Source organism: Schistocerca gregaria, unplaced genomic scaffold (genome assembly GCF_023897955.1).
Source record: "Schistocerca gregaria isolate iqSchGreg1 unplaced genomic scaffold, iqSchGreg1.2 ptg000285l, whole genome shotgun sequence".
Lineage (NCBI taxonomy): Eukaryota > Metazoa > Arthropoda > Insecta > Orthoptera > Acrididae > Schistocerca > Schistocerca gregaria.
In genome coordinates this window covers 9782695-9796898 of record NW_026061775.1, presented here as the reverse complement: position 1 = coordinate 9796898, position 14204 = coordinate 9782695, and the positions used below count along the sequence as shown (strand labels likewise).

At 46.5% G+C, this 14204-nt stretch overlaps 2 non-coding genes across 2 annotated transcripts; both read left to right on the top strand.

The window, feature by feature from the left end:
• Positions 1-4590: 4590 nt before the first annotated feature.
• On the top strand, positions 4591-4664 carry Trnai-aau (transfer RNA isoleucine (anticodon AAU)). The gene has a single exon. It is a non-coding gene; the product is annotated as a tRNA-Ile (tRNA).
• A 6014-nt stretch (positions 4665-10678) lies between these two features.
• Positions 10679-10752, top strand: Trnai-aau (transfer RNA isoleucine (anticodon AAU)). Its single transcript has one exon. It is a non-coding gene; the product is annotated as a tRNA-Ile (tRNA).
• The last annotated feature ends 3452 nt before the right edge of the window (positions 10753-14204 follow it).

Below are 14204 nucleotides of genomic sequence, written 5' to 3'. Positions count from 1 at the left end.
GGCCGCGGCTCTTTAGCTCAGTGGTAGAGCACTGGTCTAATAAACCAGGGGTTGTAAGTTCCATCCTCACAGGAGAAAGATGAATTTTGGAAATCAGTTGCGCGTCGTGGCCGTATAGCAAACAGTACCTGTGATGACGAACAATTAGCGACAGGCGTTTTTTTAAGATTTACTCTCAGATGTGATTAAGGCGAATGGCGCAGATAAAGCATTTGCCAAAGCGGTACAGCATAAGGTGGGACGAGGCAGTCTGAATTACATTTTATAGATGTATTTCTCACATATCTCAGAGTCTCTCGCGATCTTCGTCGTCGTCGTCGTCGTCGTCGTCGTCGCCGCCGCCGCCGCTTCTGCAGAAGTAGCAAATGGCCATCGTAGCAAATGCGGCGAGGGACGGCCTGCCTTCGATTCCGAATGCACAAATTGTGTGGTCTTGTTTCTCAGTCTATATTTGGTCGGTCTCGTCAGAGGTTGAATGTAACGAATGGGTGGGAAAGAGCAAGGGGCAGCGGCTGTGTAGAACGAAAACACAAATCCTCAGGGGTGTGAGCGTTTCGAGATGAGTCGTATACATGTAAATGTTGATCGTCAGTGACCGTGTGGTCTAATGGATAAGGCGTCTTACTTCGTATCTGAAGATTACAGGTTCGAGTGCTGTCACGCTTGTGTTTTTCCAGTTCTGAAAAAGAAACATACCGTTTTAATGTAGCAATTGAGCAGTACGAAACCGTCTGAATGTTGCTGTTGACCATTTTTTGCTTGGAGATGCTCTTGAGCTTGAAACACACACAGCAAGACCGGTGTTAACTAACGAAATGGTCGGCAGAGTGCCGACACCGCGAGTTTTGACTGGCACTTGCACATCTAAAACAACGTCGGAAAGTAACTCGTTCGGCTTTTGAGTCACATAAAGTATGTGTGTTAATTTTGACGCCACTAGCTCTGCTTGTTGTCATGCAATTTCTTTGCCTCTCAGAAATGATTATGACATAAAAGTGAAGTACGTGACGAGTGTGACGTTAGGAAAACATTAGGCAGCATGGAGAGATTCTGTATGGGACCACCCAACCCAAACGAGTACTGTGTGACGTGCTACCCGGCAAGTATTCACCGAGGTAGCCGGCTAACTCAGTCGGTAGAGCGTCAGACTCTTAATCCCAGGGTCGTGGGTTCGAGCCAGACGCTGGGCGGAACGGAATTTTGTTCCGCTGCAGGTGTAAATTACCGTTTTTCTGATTAACGAGATTTAATGGAAATAGCAACTTTAAACTTTGCCTACGTCTCTGTCAGTCGCAAGGAAACTGTATTTGAAGGTGAAGGTGATTTTGTAGACATGTGTGAAAGACATGTTCTGAAATGCAAGTGTTGTGGTTTGGAGAGCACATCGGTTACGTGTCAGATGTGTAGCCAAGCAGTAATTTGTCGCCATAGCTGCAAATATTAGCCGGTAATATGAAGTGTTGTCAGCTAAAGTCTGATGGTGCAGACGACCGTAAGGACGAAGTACCCAAGAGTACCGCTAGGCCGCGCCTGTTTAGCTCAGTGGTAGAGCACTGGTCTAATAAACCAGGGGTTGTAAGTTCCATCCTCACAGGAGAAAGATGAATTTTGGAAATCAGTTGCGCGTCGTGGCCGTATAGCAAACAGTACCTGTGATGACGAACAATTAGCGACAGGCGTTTTTTTTAAGATTTACTCTCAGATGTGATTAAGGCGAATGGCGCAGATAAAGCATTTGCCAAAGCGGTACAGCATAAGGTGGGACGAGGCAGTCTGAATTACATTTTATAGATGTATTTCTCACATATCTCAGAGTCTCTCGCGATCTTCGTCGTCGTCGTAGTCGTCGTCGTCGTCGTCGTCGTCGTCGCCGCCGCCGCTTCTGCAGAAGTAGCAAATGGCCATCGTAGCAAATGCGGCGAGGGACGGCCTGCCTTCGATTCCGAATGCACAAATTGTGTGGTCTTGTTTCTCAGTCTATATTTGGTCGGTCTCGTCGGAGGTTGAATGTAACGAATGGGTGGGAAAGAGCAAGGGGCAGCGGCTGTGTAGAACGAAAACACAAATCCTCAGGGGTGTGAGCGTTTCGAGATGAGTCGTATACATGTAAATGTTGATCGTCAGTGACCGTGTGGTCTAATGGATAAGGCGTCTTACTTCCTATCTGAAGATTACAGGTTCGAATGCTGTCACGCTTGTGTTTTTCCAGTTCTGAAAAAGAAACATACCGTTTTAATGTAGCAATTGAGCAGTACGAAACCGTCTGAATGTTGCTGTTGACCATTTTTTGCTTGGAGATGCTCTTGAGCTTGAAACACACACAGCAAGACCGGTGTTAACTAACGAAATGGTCGGCAGAGTGCCGACACCGCGAGTTTTGACTGGCACTTGCACATCTAAAACAACGTCGGAAAGTAACTCGTTCGGCTTTTGAGTCACATAAAGTATGTGTGTTAATTTTGACGCCACTAGCTCTGCTTGTTGTCATGCAATTTCTTTGCCTCTCAGAAATGATTATGACATAAAAGTGAAGTACGTGACGAGTGTGACGTTAGGAAAACATTAGGCAGCATGGAGAGATTCTGTATGGGACCACCCAACCCAAACGAGTACTGTGTGACGTGCTACCCGGCAAATATTCACCGAGGTAGCCGGCTATCTCAGTCGGTAGAGCGTCAGACCCTTAATCCCAGGGTCGCGGGTTCGACCCAGACGCTGGGCGGAATGGAATTTTGTTCCGCTGCAGGTGTAAATTACCGTTTTTCTGATTAACGAGATTTAATGGAAATAGCAACTTTAAACTTTGCCTACGTCTCTGTCAGTCGCAAGGAAACTGTATTTGAAGGTGAAGGTGATTTTGTAGACATGTGTGAAAGACATGTTCTGAAAAGCAAGTGTTGTGGTTCCGAGAGCACATCGGTTACGTGTCAGATGTGTAGCCAAGCAGTAATTTGTCGCCATAGCTGCAAATATTAGCCGGTAATATGAAGTGTTGTCAGCTAAAGTCTGATGGTGCAGACGACCGTAAGGACGAAGTACCCAAGAGTACCGCTAGGCCGTGGCTCTTTAGCTCAGTGGTAGAGCACTGGACTAATAAACCAGGGGTTGTAAGTTCCATCCTCACAGGAGAAAGATGAATTTTGGAAATCAGTTGCGCGTCGTGGCCGTATAGCAAACAGTACCTGTGATGACGAACAATTAGCGACAGGCGTTTTTTTAAGATTTACTCTCAGATGTGATTAAGGCGAATGGCGCAGATAAAGCATTTGCCAAAGCGGTACAGCATAAGGTGGGACGAGGCAGTCTGAATTACATTTTATAGATGTATTTCTCACATATCTCAGAGTCTCTCGCGATCTTCGTCGTCGTCGTCGTCGTCGTCGTCGTCGTCGTCGTCGTCGTCGTCGCCGCTTCTGCAGAAGTAGCAAATGGCCATCGTAGCAAATGCGGCGAGGGACGGCCTGCCTTCGATTCCGAATGCACAAATTGTGTGGTCTTGTTTCTCAGTCTATATTTGGTCGGTCTCGTCAGAGGTTGAATGTAACGAATGGGTGGGAAAGAGCAAGGGGCAGCGGCTGTGTAGAACGAAAACACAAATCCTCAGGGGTGTGAGCGTTTCGAGATGAGTCGTATACATGTAAATGTTGGTCGTCAGTGACCGTGTGGCCTAATGGATAAGGCGTCGGACTTCGGCTCTGAAGATTACAGGTTCGAATGCTGTCACGCTTGTGTTTTTCCAGTTCTGAAAAAGAAACATACCGTTTTAATGTAGCAATTGAGCAGTACGAAACCGTCTGAATGTTGCTGTTGACCATTTTTTGCTTGGAGATGCTCTTGAGCTTGAAACACACACAGCAAGACCGGTGTTAACTAGCGAAATGGTCGGCAGAGTGCCGACACCGCGAGTTTTGACTGGCATTTGCACATCTAAAACAACGTCGGAAAGTAACTCGTTCGGCTTTTGAGTCACATAAAGTATGTGTGTTAATTTTGACGCCACTAGCTCTGCTTGTTGTCATGCAATTTCTTTGCCTCTCAGAAATGATTATGACATAAAAGTGAAGTACGTGACGAGTGTGACGTTAGGAAAACATTAGGCAGCATGGAGAGATGCTGTATGGGACCACCCAACCCAAACGAGTACTGTGTGACGTGCTACCCGGCAAGTATTCACCGAGGTAGCCGGCTATCTCAGTCGGTAGAGCGTCAGACACTTAATCCCAGGATCGTGGGTTCGAGCCAGACGCTGGGCGAAACGGAAATTTGTTCCGCTGCAGGTGTAAATTACCGTTTTTCTGATTAACGAGATTTAATGGAAATAGCAACTTTAAACTTTGCCTACGTCTCTGTCAGTCGCAAGGAAACTGTATTTGAAGGTGAAGGTGATTTTGTAGACATGTATAAAGACATGTTCTGAAATGCAAGTGTTGTGGTTTGGAGAGCACATCGGTTACGTGTCAGAAGTGTAGCCAAGCAGTAATTTGTCGCCATAGCTGCAAATATTAGCCGATAATATGAATTGTTGTCAGCTAAAGTCTGATGATGCAGACGACCGTAAGGACGAAGTACCCAAGAGTACCGCTAGGCCGCGCCTCTTTAGCTCAGTGGTAGAGCACTGGTCTAATAAACCAGGGGTCGTAAGTTCCATCCTCACAGGAGAAACATGAATTTTGGAAATCAGTTGCGCGTCGTGGCCGTATAGCAAACAGTACCTGTGATGACGAACAATTAGCGACGGGCGTTTTTTTAAGATTTACTCTCAGATGTGATTAAGGCGAATGGCGCAGATAAAGCATTTGCCAAAGCGGTACAGCATAAGGTGGGACGAGGCAGTCTGAATTACATTTTATAGATGTATTTCTCACATATCTCAGAGTCTCTCGCGATCTTCGTCGTCGTCGTCGTCGTCGTCGTCGCCGCCGCCGCTTCTGCAGAAGTAGCAAATGGCCATCGTAGCAAATGCGGCGAGGGACGGCCTGCCTTCGATTCCGAATGCACAAATTGTGTGGTCTTGTTTCTCAGTCTATATTTGGTCGGTCTCGTCAGAGGTTGAATGTAACGAATGGGTGGGAAAGAGCAAGGGGCAGCGGCTGTGTAGAACGAAAACACAAATCCTCAGGGGTGTGAGCGTTTCGAGATGAGTCGTATACATGTAAATGTTGATCGTCAGTGACCGTGTGGTCTAATGGATAAGGCGTCGGACTTCGTATCTGAAGATTACAGGTTCGAATGCTGTCACGCTTGTGTTTTTCCAGTTCTGAAAAAGAAACATACCGTTTTAATGTAGCAATTGAGCAGTACGAAACCGTCTGAATGTTGCTGTTGACCATTTTTTGCTTGGAGATGCTCTTGAGCTTGAAACACACACAGCAAGACCGGTGTTAACTAACGAAATGGTCGGCAGAGTGCCGACACCGCGAGTTTTGACTGGCACTTGCACATCTAAAACAACGTCGGAAAGTAACTCGTTCGGCTTTTGAGTCACATAAAGTATGTGTGTTAATTTTGACGCCACTAGCTCTGCTTGTTGTCATGCAATTTCTTTGCCTCTCAGAAATGATTATGACATAAAAGTGAAGTACGTGACGAGTGTGACGTTAGGAAAACATTAGGCAGCATGGAGAGATTCTGTATGGGACCACCCAACCCAAACGAGTACTGTGTGACGTGCTACCCGGCAAGTATTCACCGAGGTAGCCGGCTATCTCAGTCGGTAGAGCGTCAGACTCTTAATCCCAGGGTCGTGGGTTCGAGCCAGACGCTGGGCGGAACGGAATTTTGTTCCGCTGCAGGTGTAAATTACCGTTTTTCTGATTAACGAGATTTAATGGAAATAGCAACTTTAAACTTTGCCTACGTCTCTGTCAGTCGCAAGGAAACTGTATTTGAAGGTGAAGGTGATTTTGTAGACATGTGTGAAAGACATGTTCTGAAAAGCAAGTGTTGTGGTTTGGAGAGCACATCGGTTACGTGTCAGATGTGTAGCCAAGCAGTAATTTGTCGCCATAGCTGCAAATATTAGCCGGTAATATGAAGTGTTGTCAGCTAAAGTCTGATGGTGCAGACGACCGTAAGGACGAAGTACCCAAAAGTACCGCTAGGCCGCGGCACTTTAGCTCAGTGGTAGAGCACTGGTCTAATAAACCAGGGGTTGTAAGTTCCATCCTCACAGGAGAAAGATGAATTTTGGAAATCAGTTGCGCGTCGTGGCCGTATAGCAAACAGTACCTGTGATGACGAACAATTAGCGACAGGCGTTTTTTTAAGATTTACTCTCAGATGTGATTAAGGCGAATGGCGCAGATAAAGCATTTGCCAAAGCGGTACAGCATAAGGTGGGACGAGGCAGTCTGAATTACATTTTATAGATGTATTTCTCACATATCTCAGAGCCTCTCGCGATCTTCGTCGTCGTCGTCGTCGTCGTCGTCGTCGTCGTCGTCGCCGCCGCCGCTTCTGCAGAAGTAGCAAATGGCCATCGTAGCAAATGCAGCGAGGGACGCCCTGCCTTCGATTCCGAATGCACAAAGTGTGTGGTCTTGTTTCTCAGTCTATATTTGGTCGGTCACGTCAGAGGTTGAATGTAACGAATGGGTGGGAAAGAGCAAGGGGCAGCGGCTGTGTAGAACGAAAACACAAATCCTCAGGGGTGTGAGCGTTTCGAGATGAGTCGTATACATGTAAATGTTGGTCGACAGTGACCGTGTGGCCTAATGGATAAGGCGTCGGACTTCGGCTCTGAAGATTGCAGGTTCGAATGCTGTCACGCTTGTGTTTTTCCAGTTCTGAAAAAGAAACATACCGTTTTAATGTAGCAATTGAGCAGTACGAAACCGTCTGAATGTTGCTGTTGACCATTTTTTGCTTGGAGATGCTCTTGAGCTTGAAACACACACAGCAAGACCGGTGTTAACTAACGAAATGGTCGGCAGAGTGCAGACACCGCGAGTTTTGACTGGCACTTGCACATCTAAAACAACGTCGGAAAGTAACTCGTTCGGCTTTTGAGTCACATAAAGTATGTGTGTTAATTTTGACGCCACTAGCTCTGCTTGTTGTCATGCAATTTCTTTGCCTCTCAGAAATGATTATGACATAAAAGTGAAGTACGTGACGAGTGTGACGTTAGGAAAACATTAGGCAGCATGGAGAGATTCTGTATGGGACCACCCAACCCAAACGAGTACTGTGTGACGTGCTACCCGGCAAGTATTCACCGAGGTAGCCGGCTATCTCAGTCGGTAGAGCGTCAGACTCTTAATCCCAGGGTCGTGGGTTCGAGCCAGACTCTGGGCGGAACGGAATTTTGTTCCGCTGCAGGTGTAAATTACCGTTTTTCTGATTAACGAGATTTAATGGAAATAGCAACTTTAAACTTTGCCTACGTCTCTGTCAGTCGCAAGGAAACTGTATTTGAAGGTGAAGGTGATTTTGTAGACATGTGTGAAAGACATGTTCTGAAAAGCAAGTGTTGTGGTTCCGAGAGCACATCGGTTACGTGTAAGATGTGTAGCCAAGCAGTAATTTGTCGCCATAGCTGCAAATATTAGCCGGTAATATGAAGTGTTGTCAGCTAAAGTCTGATGGTGCAGACGACCGTAAGGACGAAGTACCCAAGAGTACCGCTAGGCCGTGGCTCTTTAGCTCAGTGGTAGAGCACTGGACTAATAAACCAGGGGTTGTAAGTTCCATCCTCACAGGAGAAAGATGAATTTTGGAAATCAGTTGCGCGTCGTGGCCGTATAGCAAACAGTACCTGTGATGACGAACAATTAGCGACAGGCGTTTTTTTAAGATTTACTCTCAGATGTGATTAAGGCGAATGGCGCAGATAAAGCATTTGCCAAAGCGGTACAGCATAAGGTGGGACGAGGCAGTCTGAATTACATTTTATAGATGTATTTCTCACATATCTCAGAGTCTCTCGCGATCTTCGTCGTCGTCGTCGTCGTCGTCGTCGCCGCCGCCGCTTCTGCAGAAGTAGCAAATGGCCATCGTAGCAAATGCGGCGAGGGACGGCCTGCCTTCGATTCCGAATGCACAAATTGTGTGGTCTTGTTTCTCAGTCTATATTTGGTCGGTCTCGTCAGAGGTTGAATGTAACGAATGGGTGGGAAAGAGCAAGGGGCAGCGGCTGTGTAGAACGAAAACACAAATCCTCAGGGGTGTGAGCGTTTCGAGATGAGTCGTATACATGTAAATGTTGATCGTCAGTGACCGTGTGGTCTAATGGATAAGGCGTCGGACTTCGTATCTGAAGATTACAGGTTCGAATGCTGTCACGCTTGTGTTTTTCCAGTTCTGAAAAAGAAACATACCGTTTTAATGTAGCAATTGAGCAGTACGAAACCGTCTGAATGTTGCTGTTGACCATTTTTTAACACGCGATCTAGTGTAGCTTGAAACACACACAGCAAGACCGGTGTTAACTAACGAAATGGTCGGCAGAGTGCCGACACCGCGAGTTTTGACTGGCACTTGCACATCTAAAACAACGTCGGAAAGTAACTCGTTCGGCTTTTGAGTCACATAAAGTATGTGTGTTAATTTTGACGCCACTAGCTCTGCTTGTTGTCATGCAATTTCTTTGCCTCTCAGAAATGATTATGACATAAAAGTGAAGTACGTGACGAGTGTGACGTTAGGAAAACATTAGGCAGCATGGAGAGATTCTGTATGGGACCACCCAACCCAAACGAGTACTGTGTGACGTGCTACCCGGCAAGTATTCACCGAGGTAGCCGGCTATCTCAGTCGGTAGAGCGTCAGACTCTTAATCCCAGGGTCGTGGGTTCGAGCCAGACGCTGGGCGGAACGGAATTTTGTTCCGCTGCAGGTGTAAATTACCGTTTTTCTGATTAACGAGATTTAATGGAAATAGCAACTTTAAACTTTGCCTACGTCTCTGTCAGTCGCAAGGAAACTGTATTTGAAGGTGAAGGTGATTTTGTAGACATGTGTGAAAGACATGTTCTGAAAAGCAAGTGTTGTGGTTCCGAGAGCACATCGGTTACGTGTAAGATGTGTAGCCAAGCAGTAATTTGTCGCCATAGCTGCAAATATTAGCCGGTAATATGAAGTGTTGTCAGCTAAAGTCTGATGGTGCAGACGACCGTAAGGACGAAGTACCCAAGAGTACCGCTAGGCCGTGGCTCTTTAGCTCAGTGGTAGAGCACTGGACTAATAAACCAGGGGTTGTAAGTTCCATCCTCACAGGAGAAAGATGAATTTTGGAAATCAGTTGCGCGTCGTGGCCGTATAGCAAACAGTACCTGTGATGACGAACAATTAGCGACAGGCGTTTTTTTAAGATTTACTCTCAGATGTGATTAAGGCGAATGGCGCAGATAAAGCATTTGCCAAAGCGGTACAGCATAAGGTGGGACGAGGCAGTCTGAATTACATTTTATAGATGTATTTCTCACATATCTCAGAGTCTCTCGCGATCTTCGTCGTCGTCGTCGTCGTCGTCGTCGTCGTCGTCGTCGTCGTCGCCGCTTCTGCAGAAGTAGCAAATGGCCATCGTAGCAAATGCGGCGAGGGACGGCCTGCCTTCGATTCCGAATGCACAAATTGTGTGGTCTTGTTTCTCAGTCTATATTTGGTCGGTCTCGTCAGAGGTTGAATGTAACGAATGGGTGGGAAAGAGCAAGGGGCAGCGGCTGTGTAGAACGAAAACACAAATCCTCAGGGGTGTGAGCGTTTCGAGATGAGTCGTATACATGTAAATGTTGGTCGTCAGTGACCGTGTGGCCTAATGGATAAGGCGTCGGACTTCGGCTCTGAAGATTACAGGTTCGAATGCTGTCACGCTTGTGTTTTTCCAGTTCTGAAAAAGAAACATACCGTTTTAATGTAGCAATTGAGCAGTACGAAACAGTCTGAATGTTGCTGTTGACCATTTTTTGCTTGGAGATGCTCTTGAGCTTGAAACACACACAGCAAGACCGGTGTTAACTAGCGAAATGGTCGGCAGAGTGCCGACACCGCGAGTTTTGACTGGCATTTGCACATCTAAAACAACGTCGGAAAGTAACTCGTTCGGCTTTTGAGTCACATAAAGTATGTGTGTTAATTTTGACGCCACTAGCTCTGCTTGTTGTCATGCAATTTCTTTGCCTCTCAGAAATGATTATGACATAAAAGTGAAGTACGTGACGAGTGTGACGTTAGGAAAACATTAGGCAGCATGGAGAGATGCTGTATGGGACCACCCAACCCAAACGAGTACTGTGTGACGTGCTACCCGGCAAGTATTCACCGAGGTAGCCGGCTATCTCAGTCGGTAGAGCGTCAGACACTTAATCCCAGGATCGTGGGTTCGAGCCAGACGCTGGGCGAAACGGAAATTTGTTCCGCTGCAGGTGTAAATTACCGTTTTTCTGATTAACGAGATTTAATGGAAATAGCAACTTTAAACTTTGCCTACGTCTCTGTCAGTCGCAAGGAAACTGTATTTGAAGGTGAAGGTGATTTTGTAGACATGTGTAAAAGACATGTTCTGAAAAGCAAGTGTTGTGGTTTGGAGAGCACATCGGTTACGTGTCAGATGTGTAGCCAAGCAGTAATTTGTCGCCATAGCTGCAAATATTAGCCGATAATATGAATTGTTGTCAGCTAAAGTCTGATGATGCAGACGACCGTAAGGACGAAGTACCCAAGAGTACCGCTAGGCCGCGCCTCTTTAGCTCAGTGGTAGAGCACTGGTCTAATAAACCAGGGGTCGTAAGTTCCATCCTCACAGGAGAAACATGAATTTTGGAAATCAGTTGCGCGTCGTGGCCGTATAGCAAACAGTACCTGTGATGACGAACAATTAGCGACGGGCGTTTTTTTAAGATTTACTCTCAGATGTGATTAAGGCGAATGGCGCAGATAAAGCATTTGCCAAAGCGGTACAGCATAAGGTGGGACGAGGCAGTCTGAATTACATTTTATAGATGTATTTCTCACATATCTCAGAGTCTCTCGCGATCTTCGTCGTCGTCGTCGTCGTCGTCGTCGTCGCCGCCGCCGCTTCTGCAGAAGTAGCAAATGGCCATCGTAGCAAATGCGGCGAGGGACGGCCTGCCTTCGATTCCGAATGCACAAATTGTGTGGTCTTGTTTCTAAGTCTATATTTGGTCGGTCTCGTCAGAGGTTGAATGTAACGAATGGGTGGGAAAGAGCAAGGGGCAGCGGCTGTGTAGAACGAAAACACAAATCCTCAGGGGTGTGAGCGTTTCGAGATGAGTCGTATACATGTAAATGTTGATCGTCAGTGACCGTGTGGTCTAATGGATAAGGCGTCGGACTTCGTATCTGAAGATTACAGGTTCGAATGCTGTCACGCTTGTGTTTTTCCAGTTCTGAAAAAGAAACATACCGTTTTAATGTAGCAATTGAGCAGTACGAAACCGTCTGAATGTTGCTGTTGACCATTTTTTGCTTGGAGATGCTCTTGAGCTTGAAACACACACAGCAAGACCGGTGTTAACTAACGAAATGGTCGGCAGAGTGCCGACACCGCGAGTTTTGACTGGCACTTGCACATCTAAAACAACGTCGGAAAGTAACTCGTTCGGCTTTTGAGTCACATAAAGTATGTGTGTTAATTTTGACGCCACTAGCTCTGCTTGTTGTCATGCAATTTCTTTGCCTCTCAGAAATGATTATGACATAAAAGTGAAGTACGTGACGAGTGTGACGTTAGGAAAACATTAGGCAGCATGGAGAGATTCTGTATGGGACCACCCAACCCAAACGAGTACTGTGTGACGTGCTACCCGGCAAGTATTCACCGAGGTAGCCGGCTATCTCAGTCGGTAGAGCGTCAGACTCTTAATCCCAGGGTCGTGGGTTCGAGCCAGACGCTGGGCGGAACGGAATTTTGTTCCGCTGCAGGTGTAAATTACCGTTTTTCTGATTAACGAGATTTAATGGAAATAGCAACTTTAAACTTTGCCTACGTCTCTGTCAGTCGCAAGGAAACTGTATTTGAAGGTGAAGGTGATTTTGTAGACATGTGTGAAAGACATGTTCTGAAAAGCAAGTGTTGTGGTTTGGAGAGCACATCGGTTACGTGTCAGATGTGTAGCCAAGCAGTAATTTGTCGCCATAGCTGCAAATATTAGCCGGTAATATGAAGTGTTGTCAGCTAAAGTCTGATGGTGCAGACGACCGTAAGGACGAAGTACCCAAAAGTACCGCTAGGCCGCGGCACTTTAGCTCAGTGGTAGAGCACTGGTCTAATAAACCAGGGGTTGTAAGTTCCATCCTCACAGGAGAAAGATGAATTTTGGAAATCAGTTGCGCGTCGTGGCCGTATAGCAAACAGTACCTGTGATGACGAACAATTAGCGACAGGCGTTTTTTTAAGATTTACTCTCAGATGTGATTAAGGCGAATGGCGCAGATAAAGCATTTGCCAAAGCGGTACAGCATAAGGTGGGACGAGGCAGTCTGAATTACATTTTATAGATGTATTTCTCACATATCTCAGAGCCTCTCGCGATCTTCGTCGTCGTCGTCGTCGTCGTCGTCGTCGCCGCCGCCGCTTCTGCAGAAGTAGCAAATGGCCATCGTAGCAAATGCAGCGAGGGACGCCCTGCCTTCGATTCCGAATGCACAAAGTGTGTGGTCTTGTTTCTCAGTCTATATTTGGTCGGTCACGTCAGAGGTTGAATGTAACGAATGGGTGGGAAAGAGCAAGGGGCAGCGGCTGTGTAGAACGAAAACACAAATCCTCAGGGGTGTGAGCGTTTCGAGATGAGTCGTATACATGTAAATGTTGGTCGACAGTGACCGTGTGGCCTAATGGATAAGGCGTCGGACTTCGGCTCTGAAGATTGCAGGTTCGAATGCTGTCACGCTTGTGTTTTTCCAGTTCTGAAAAAGAAACATACCGTTTTAATGTAGCAATTGAGCAGTACGAAACCGTCTGAATGTTGCTGTTGACCATTTTTTGCTTGGAGATGCTCTTGAGCTTGAAACACACACAGCAAGACCGGTGTTAACTAACGAAATGGTCGGCAGAGTGCAGACACCGCGAGTTTTGACTGGCACTTGCACATCTAAAACAACGTCGGAAAGTAACTCGTTCGGCTTTTGAGTCACATAAAGTATGTGTGTTAATTTTGACGCCACTAGCTCTGCTTGTTGTCATGCAATTTCTTTGCCTCTCAGAAATGATTATGACATAAAAGTGAAGTACGTGACGAGTGTGACGTTAGAAAAACATTAGGCAGCATGGAGAGATTCTGTATGGGACCACCCAACCCAAACGAGTACTGTGTGACGTGCTACCCGGCAAGTATTCATCGAGGTAGCCGGCTATCTCAGTCGGTAGAGCGTCAGACTCTTAATCCCAGGGTCGTGGGTTCGAGCCAGACGCTGGGCGGAACGGAATTTTGTTCCGCTGCAGGTGTAAATTACCGTTTTTCTGATTAACGAGATTTAATGGAAATAGCAACTTTAAACTTTGCCTACGTCTCTGTCAGTCGCAAGGAAACTGTATTTGAAGGTGAAGGTGATTTTGTAGACATGTGTGAAAGACATGTTCTGAAAAGCAAGTGTTGTGGTTTGGAGAGCACATCGGTTACGTGTCAGATGTGTAGCCAAGCAGTAATTTGTCGCCATAGCTGCAAATATTAGCCGGTAATATGAAGTGTTGTCAGCTAAAGTCTGATGGTGCAGACGACCGTAAGGACGAAGTACCCAAAAGTACCGCTAGGCCGCGGCACTTTAGCTCAGTGGTAGAGCACTGGTCTAATAAACCAGGGGTTGTAAGTTCCATCCTCACAGGAGAAAGATGAATTTTGGAAATCAGTTGCGCGTCGTGGCCGTATAGCAAACAGTACCTGTGATGACGAACAATTAGCGACAGGCGTTTTTTTAAGATTTACTCTCAGATGTGATTAAGGCGAATGGCGCAGATAAAGCATTTGCCAAAGCGGTACAGCATAAGGTGGGACGAGGCAGTCTGAATTACATTTTATAGATGTATTTCTCACATATCTCAGAGCCTCTCGCGATCTTCGTCGTCGTCGTCGTCGTCGTCGTCGTCGTCGTCGTCGCCGCCGCCGCTTCTGCAGAAGTAGCAAATGGCCATCGTAGCAAATGCAGCGAGGGACGCCCTGCCTTCGATTCCGAATGCACAAAGTGTGTGGTCTTGTTTCTCAGTCTATATTTGGTCGGTCACGTCAGAGGTTGAATGTAACGAATGG